Below are 8009 nucleotides of genomic sequence, written 5' to 3'. Positions count from 1 at the left end.
TCTTGGCTTAACCAAGCTAAGCCTGGCCATTTTTTTTGCACCCGCGCGCCCCACTTGTTTACGGCAATTTTAAGGCGATGCACGGGTTCCACGAACGAGGCGGTACGGTGACAGTGGTTGCTACAGCGACAGACGCGGATTAGCCGCTAATGGCCCCCATTACTGCTTACGGCTGTAGAAGTGCCCAGGTGGTGGTGGTAAACATTTATTATTTACAAGGAGGTGTTTGGGCCCAGGCCCTATGGCTCAGGTCCTCAAAAATCTAGGTGGAGCTCCTATTCCGCAGCCCTAATAATATCTAGCGCCGCTTGCGCCCTGGCGACCAAGGTCCGTTGGGACTGCAGGTCATGACAGCTGAGCAGCGCCGCCTCCCAGGCCTCCCGTGCCCAGGCTGCTAAGCCGCCAGCCACAGCGATAGCTTTCCGCTATCTCGACACTGCTATTAGAAGGGCGCTCACGCGGCCTTCGGCTGCGGGCATGAACACCGCGAGGGCGTTCTTTCTTCTCCCTCACATGCATTCGCTCTAATGGGAATGATAATATTCTAATCCAAACGAGGCCGCGCTATTTCGAATGCCACATTGGTGTTGATTGCAGACGCCTCTACTTCTGCATTATTTATAAAATAGACAGCCAAGGTAAAAAGCTTGGGCAAAAATAAATAAGAAGACGTCAAAAGTAATGTCTCTTAGTCCAGGTAGGGCCACCAGTTGGCCGTGGGGGTAGAGCTTTGGATGTTGTCGCGAAATACAGCCGCTTTGAGCAGGTTGCAAATGCTGGCCAGGACCAAGACAATGGAGTGGCCAGGCAAATAAGAAAGAGGCGAAGTGCTTTTGGTTGACACTCTCAGGTCATGAATAGCACCTTACCAGTATCCCTGCACAAGAAAGCGTAGAGCAGTTGTATCTTCCCGGTGCTCACCTATAGGACGGGAACTGAAAGGCTAACAATAAAGCTAAAAATTAAGTGTAGGAGAGCGCAGCGATGTATGGAAGGAAAATGGTTGGTGTCACGTTAAGAGAGAAGAAGGGGTTGAAATGGCTCACGGAAAAAAACAGGATTTACCAGTATTGGGTTGGAAATCAACAACTGAGCAGAGCCAGGGCATGTAATGCGAAGGTAAGTTATTCGATGGTTTTTTAGGCTAACGAAATTCCAAGAGGAGGCAAGCGATGCATGGGAAGGCAAAAATTCAAGCGGGCGGATGACATTACGTAGATTGCGAATATAAGCTGGTCGCAGCTTACACATGGCAGGGTTAATTTTAGGGACATGGGCGAGGCGTCTTTTCGGCAGCAGACGTAGCCAGCCTTATGATGATGTTGACGATGACAGCAGGCGTTTTACGGTTTCGATTCATTCCTTGGAATTTGAGAGACATTTATTTAGCCGCACTAAAATTCCTCTAGGAATGAAAGAAGAGCGCGATAATACTTTTGCTTTACTGTTGCCAGTTTATCTCTCAGCAAAGCCGAATTGATGGCAGTCTGTGTCTCTGCTTTCCTCTCCTTCTAGGTACTGCGGCAGGAAGTCCGGGAAACTCACCACTGCCTCCCCCTACGTCACTATGAACATGCTTTTTGAAGTGAGCAGTGCAACGGGCGACCTTGTTGCTGTCGACGTGTGGCTCACCTGGCTTGAGGGCGTATTTTTTTTTTTGCTGGAAGGAGTCAATGACACGGTTGAAATCGCAGTTTCCGCAGTGATTAGCAAATTGCTACCTGAAGTCATCAGGGATTTTTCGGTTGAATGCTTGGCCTTTAACACGAGTAGCCTCCTCAAGAAAATCATTTCCTCTCTGGTTGCATTATAGTGTTGTTCTGATGAGTGCCTTCTACCACGCTTAGCCATGCGCCAACATACGCGGTCATTACCAGAGTGGCCAAGCACGGCTACGGGTGCAACATTTGTATGTGGCGTCTTTGTCCCCTTATTGGTGTTCTATAGTCGCAGAAGTGGGTTTTTACACATATGACTTGAATTGAAAGCTGCAAATTTGTTATATCTCAAGCTGTAACAATAGGTGTAGTGGCCCTTAAATAATATTATAACTTTAATTATGATTTCTAGTATTCAACTGACCTCTAGTTCGTCCTTCACATTTTCCAGGTAGATCTGACAGTGGCATCTGACCATGTGCACTATGTGTGGTTACATGGTGTGTAGTTAAATTTGGCGCATGCACGCCTTTCACCAGCCGCTTTCATTCAGTGGCCGTGGTATGATGGAGCCACATAGCGCTGGGCTTGAGTTGGTAAGCGGACTGTGACGTCTACCACGAAGCTGACACGTGTGTGAGGAAGGCAACTGTGGCATTACTAAAACGTGCGCTAATCTTCCTGGGCAAACATACAAGTGTGTAGCAGATTCATAGCGCGAGGTATGGCATTTAACTGTGAATTTCTGAATAAAAAGCCACCATCAAGTTCATCAGCTGTCTGTCTCATTCTTTACCGTGTCCTTCGTTTTTTGCGCTGTTCGCGTCAATCAGTAAGCGAAAATACAACTACCACTATCCTTTTAAATCAGCAGCTCTGGATGGCATCTTCGGCGTAATCACGCCGTTTCCAATGTCGTCCGCGCTCTTCCCCTGCGCTTCCGCTTTGTTCATCACTGAGCCTGCTATGACGATGATAGGTGGTTTATTGCTGAATAAAGAGGGCGTCTGCCGCGTAAGGCGCGGCGAGGAAAACAGGTGAGGGGAAGAGGAAGCGTCTTGCTCGGGGCACTGCAATTTAAGCGGCAGCCCAGAATCCGCGAAATTCCGGTATGTGAAGTCATATGCAACGCGCTAGAAACGAGGCAAACTTGGATGCAAACGCGCTGCAAGAGAAGTTTCGTATTCATCAGAATCCAAATATACTCGCCACTTTTATATCTATACAACAACAGGATTAGACCCCTCTTTTTTATTCTGCAGCGAATCGTGCCGATTGGGTTACTCCATTCAAGATGAGTTCAAAAGGATATATTTTTTATTGCGCAAACTCGAAGATTGTGCCAGGGGGTTGAAAATGTTTGTATCATGAAATGCTTTAGGTGGCACGAAGAAATTAGCTACATGCCATTGCGAAATAGTTAATTGCATTATGAGTTTCTTGAAGACGTTGCATAGCCTTGAAATCGAAGGCAAACGACCGTAAGCGGAAATTAACCACACACTATAAAAGAGTCTTAGTGCCTGAGCCTCAAAACCTTCCCTAAATTGTGTTTGCGGGTAATAGTCGGGAACACTCCCTGCATAGTATACCAGGGGTCCAAGAAGGTTGTAACTTTTATAGCTTGGTTGCTCAGTATAAAATAACACTCCCAGAACCTGTTTCAAAATGCTATCATATTAATTACGGAACTTAACTGCGATTTCATATTGGTGTCGTGTGCCTTCACGGCAAGATTAAATGCCCGTTTGCGCGAAGTGCATGCGCTAGCGCTGGGTGCTTGCAACGACGTCAACAGGCGAAATTCGAGAGGAAAGCAAACACGAAAGAATATTTGGCACAAAGCAGAACAAATTTTTGCCCTACCTAAATTCTGGCGCTGCGAAGAGAAGAGAGTATATTCCAGTCGTTTTCTAGGCAAAATTTAAGTTTGCCCTATACCTCGAATGTATTTTGAGGCATACGTATGGCCCGTTTTCTCATGAGCTATTTCGCACAGCTCTTTGGGGTTTATTTCATTTCATTTCCACCCATGTCATCATGCCACTGAACTATGCATATTATTCTGCTTTAATTAAAAACTATTTTGAAAATTTTTCCGATAGCATTAATTTTTTGTTGTCCCTTCACAAGAAAGCCGTTTCTCAAAAATAATATAGTAAATATATTGGAACAATTCAATTTCACTAGCTTGCAGCTGCTGACTTGTTTATGCAGAAAAAAAAAGTAGCGTTCTGTCTTCTGCGAATTTTATGATAAAGGAGCAAATGATACAAAAAATCACTTCGAGGTCAAAGGAGTAAAAAATATGTTTATTTCATTTTTGGTCACTTACCGGAAGCAGTGAAGGATTCACTTAATAGCAACCAGCCATGTAGTCTTTACTTCAGTCAATTTGTCGGTTCTTTGCTGGTCGTTTAGTTGCCGGGCTTGTTCTCTTTTTCGTTCCGCATCTCACTTGGCGATGTACTATCGCTGGCGGTCCAGCTCACCTAACCACATGACAGTGTTCCGCCCTGCCGATATCCCAAACGCCTCCAGGACGGTGACTATGGCCATGCAAACTTTGTTGTCCGTTCCAACGGCGTCTAAAGGTACGGTTTTGACCGCCTCTATGACAAGCAACACATTTTTTGGTGCACGTTCCAACACTACATGGTTGAAAGATTCGTTGGCATTTTCAGTCTTCACGCGAAGGCACATTTTGAGTAGATGTGGCTGAGCTAGTTGTCGAAAAATTCACTTCAAGGCATGAAAGACTGCAGGAGGCAAGTATTTCTTGCGTACAAATTATTCCTTTGTCAACTTCGCCCCTTTTGTAGGCGCACCAATTTGCAGCGTCTTTCAGGCAAAGCACTTGACTTGGGTCCTTATCGGTAGACAACATTGCAGACTGACATCCATGTTGTACCAGGCCCAAAAAACGTTGCCCAGCAGCTCGCTGATGCTGCCGAAAACTTGGTTCTTTTGGCTCAATGAAAACACAGAGAAGCATGTGGGGCACTGCATATTGTTGAAGGAGGGCGGGAGTCCATTCTTTCTGTCCGAGTGCTCTCCGGGAGATCCGTGACAGAGGTAAGTGGCTAGCCTGCCAGGATTCTTTCTTTATTGCTTTGCCTCGGGTCTTTCCGATCTCTCGACGGCAGAAATTATGAATTTGGCAAAAACGTTAGAACTGGCGCTCAAGCTACGGTTAAGCAAGGAAGAGGCGATGCGTCTCTATGACGAGGAGGCAGAAAGGCAGCGGGAGGAGGCAGATAGGCAGCGAGAGGAAAAGGCGCAAGCACGCACAGACGCTCACGAAGCAGAAGAGCGCATGGATAAAAGAGCTCACGTGGCAGAAGAGCGGGAGGTGAAAAGAGCTCGCGAGGCAGAAGAGCCAGAAGATAAAAAAGCTGGAGAGGCAGAAGAACGAGAAGCTATAACAACTCGAGAGGCAGGAGAACAGGAGAAAAGAAGGAGAGAACGGGAGAAGGAGTTTATTTCGTGGAAACAGGCGCATGTTGCGGGAGGAATTAATAGATCACGGACAATGATCAGCGTTTCTTAGCGGATACAGAATCTCCCAGACCGGCTAGAGTTTGTCCAAGAAAGCTGATGGCTCCTTTTGATGACAAGAGAGATGATTTGGACACATATCTGCAACGATTCCAGCGGATAGCTTTGGGGCAAGCCTGGAAGCGCAGTGAATGGGCCACGGCATTGAGCATGTGTTTAGTCGGAGAGGCGCTGAATGTGTTGGGAAGGATGCCTGCTGCTGATTCCGTGGACTAGGAGAAAGTCAAAAAGGCACTCCTCCAAAGATTCAGGCTTACTGCAGAGGGTTTTCGTGACAGATTTCGCACCGCGAAACCTGAGGATTCGGAAACCGCTAAGCAGTTTTCATACAAGCTGACCAATTATTTCGATAGGTGGCTTGATATGTCAAACACTGAAAAGAGTTTTGAAGGTTTGCGTGACAAGGTGGTCTCATAGCAATTTTTAGCATCTTGCAGCTCAAAGCTAGCGCTATTCTTGAAAGAAAAAAAAGTTGTGTTCATTGGAAGAGTTCACCGACACTGCAGACAAATTCCTCGAGGCTCTAGGGCTGACAAATTTGAGTAAGGCAAAGGAGGAAACACAAAAAGTCCTAGGGACAGATGCGACAAAACCAAGAGCATATGGCGGTGCATCTAAGGCGCCAGTAAGGTGTTTTCTCTGCGGCAAGGTGGGACATAGTGCAGATGACTGTCGGACTAGTAGCGTTGCCCAAAAGAAACAGGTTTTGTGTCAATGTTCTAAGAGGGGTCGTACTCTGGATGCGTGCCAATATAGAACGCAGGACCGAGCTGCATGCGTTGTCGACTCTAGTGTAGAACTTTTCATGCCACCGGAAGTTCCACAGCAGAAAGGAGGGCAAACGCCACTGAGAAATGAGGCGGTGAGTGGAACATCCAAGTCGAAAGCAGCAATGCCGGTGGTGGTTGGGCAAATAGGGGACCATCCTATGTTGGTTCTAAGAGACAGCGGAGCCAACAAAGTTTTGGTTCGGAGAAGCCTGGTGAAGGACGAAGATCTTACAGGGGAAGCGTCGGCCGTCACTCTTGTAGATAGCACAGTAAGGTACCTTCTTGAAGCCAGGATTATAATATCCATGCCATATTATACTGGACAGCTAATGGCAAAATGCGTAGAGCAACCCATGTACGACCTCATATTGGGAAACATTAAGGGTGGAAGTGTCAAAGACCCCGATCCCGAGTGGAGGATGGTCGACGTTGAAGGACACCGAGAAGAGGAAAGGCCCGCTACAGCTCCTACCGGTGCAGTCAGTTTCTCGGCGGCAGTGGAGACACGAGCTCAAGCGACAGCCCGAACAACGCAGCGTCCGCTCTCTACTCCTGTTACGATGTGCCTCAGCGTAACGCCGGGCGAAATCGCAATTAGGCAAAGAGAAGACCCGAGCTTGAAGACCTGCTTCGAAAGAGTCGGGGAAAAAGCTAAAAAAAGAGGAGTCGTACGTCACTCGAATATCAATTGGTAAATGGTCTTCAGCACAGGGAATGCATATTTAGCTAAGGAAGGCGGGTCCAAGAAGCGGTGTTACCGAGTGATATGCGAGACAGTGCTACGCTTAGGACATGACGGCATTATGGCCAGACACCAGGGTGTTCAAAAAACGGTGTCTAGGATCACCGAGGAGTTCTGGCCAAGTGCACAGAGTGACGTTAAACGCTTTGTTCGCTCATGTGACGTGTGCAAGCGCACAGTTCCGAAGGTAATAGTTGGTCCCGTACCTTTAGGCAAGATGCCAGCCATCGACCTACCGTTTCAGAGTGGCCATTGACATTCTGGGGCCTTTCCCTTATGAAAATGGTCTATAGAGTGTCTACAGACATTTATAGACTCTATAGCCGCCCTTTAGACTTTGCTTTTTTCAATAGACAGTCTATAGAGAGTCTATAGGCTAAAGTCTATAACCGCCCTAATTTCTTTTTGTCTATAGATGGTCCATAGACTACCTATCGACTGAAGTCTATAAACGTGTCAATTTCCTTCTGTCTATAGATGGTCCATGACTACCTTAGACTAAAGTCTATAAGAGACATAATATTCTTTGTCTATAGACGGTCCATAAATTATCTATAGACTAAAGTCTATAACCGCCTTATTTCCTTTTGTCCATAGAATGTATATAGATCATCTCTAGACTTAAGTACATAACAGATATAAATTTTGTTTGTCTATATTCAGTCAATAGATTATCTGTAGACTGAAGTCTATAACTTCCTTATTTCCTTTTGTGCATAGAAAGTGTATAGACTATCTATAGACTATAGTCTATAACAGGGACAATTTTCCTTTGTCTATAGACGGTCAATTGATTGCCTATAGACTAAAGTCTATACCTGCCTTATATCCTCTTGTCTATAGACAATCTATAGACGATCTATAGACTAAAGCTTATAACAGCCATAATTTCCTTTTGTCAAAAGACAATCTCTGAATCATCTATAGACTAAAGTCTACAACCGCCTTAGCAGCCATCTGTCTATACACGGCCTATGGACAATTTATAGACCAAAGTCTCTAACCGCCTTAATTTCGTATCGTCTATTGACAATCTTTAGACTGCATATAGGCTAATTTCTATAGACATATTGTCTATTGTTAATAACAATCCCAATTTTATCTAGCAATGTATACACTGACTTTCGACTAAGACCATAAAGTATCCATTTCTTTTCGGACTGCATGTTCAGTAGAACTGCATCGGGTCGCCGCGGTGGCTAAGTGGTTATGGCGCTCGGCTGCTTACCAGAAAGACGCGGTTTCGATGCCAGCCGCGGCGGTCGAAATTCGATGGAGGCG

This window comes from Amblyomma americanum, chromosome 3 (assembly GCF_052857255.1).
Source record: "Amblyomma americanum isolate KBUSLIRL-KWMA chromosome 3, ASM5285725v1, whole genome shotgun sequence".
In the NCBI taxonomy this organism is placed as follows: Eukaryota; Metazoa; Arthropoda; class Arachnida; order Ixodida; family Ixodidae; genus Amblyomma; species Amblyomma americanum.
The sequence above is the reverse complement of the archived record's forward strand: the minus strand, read 5'-3'. Positions refer to the sequence as shown.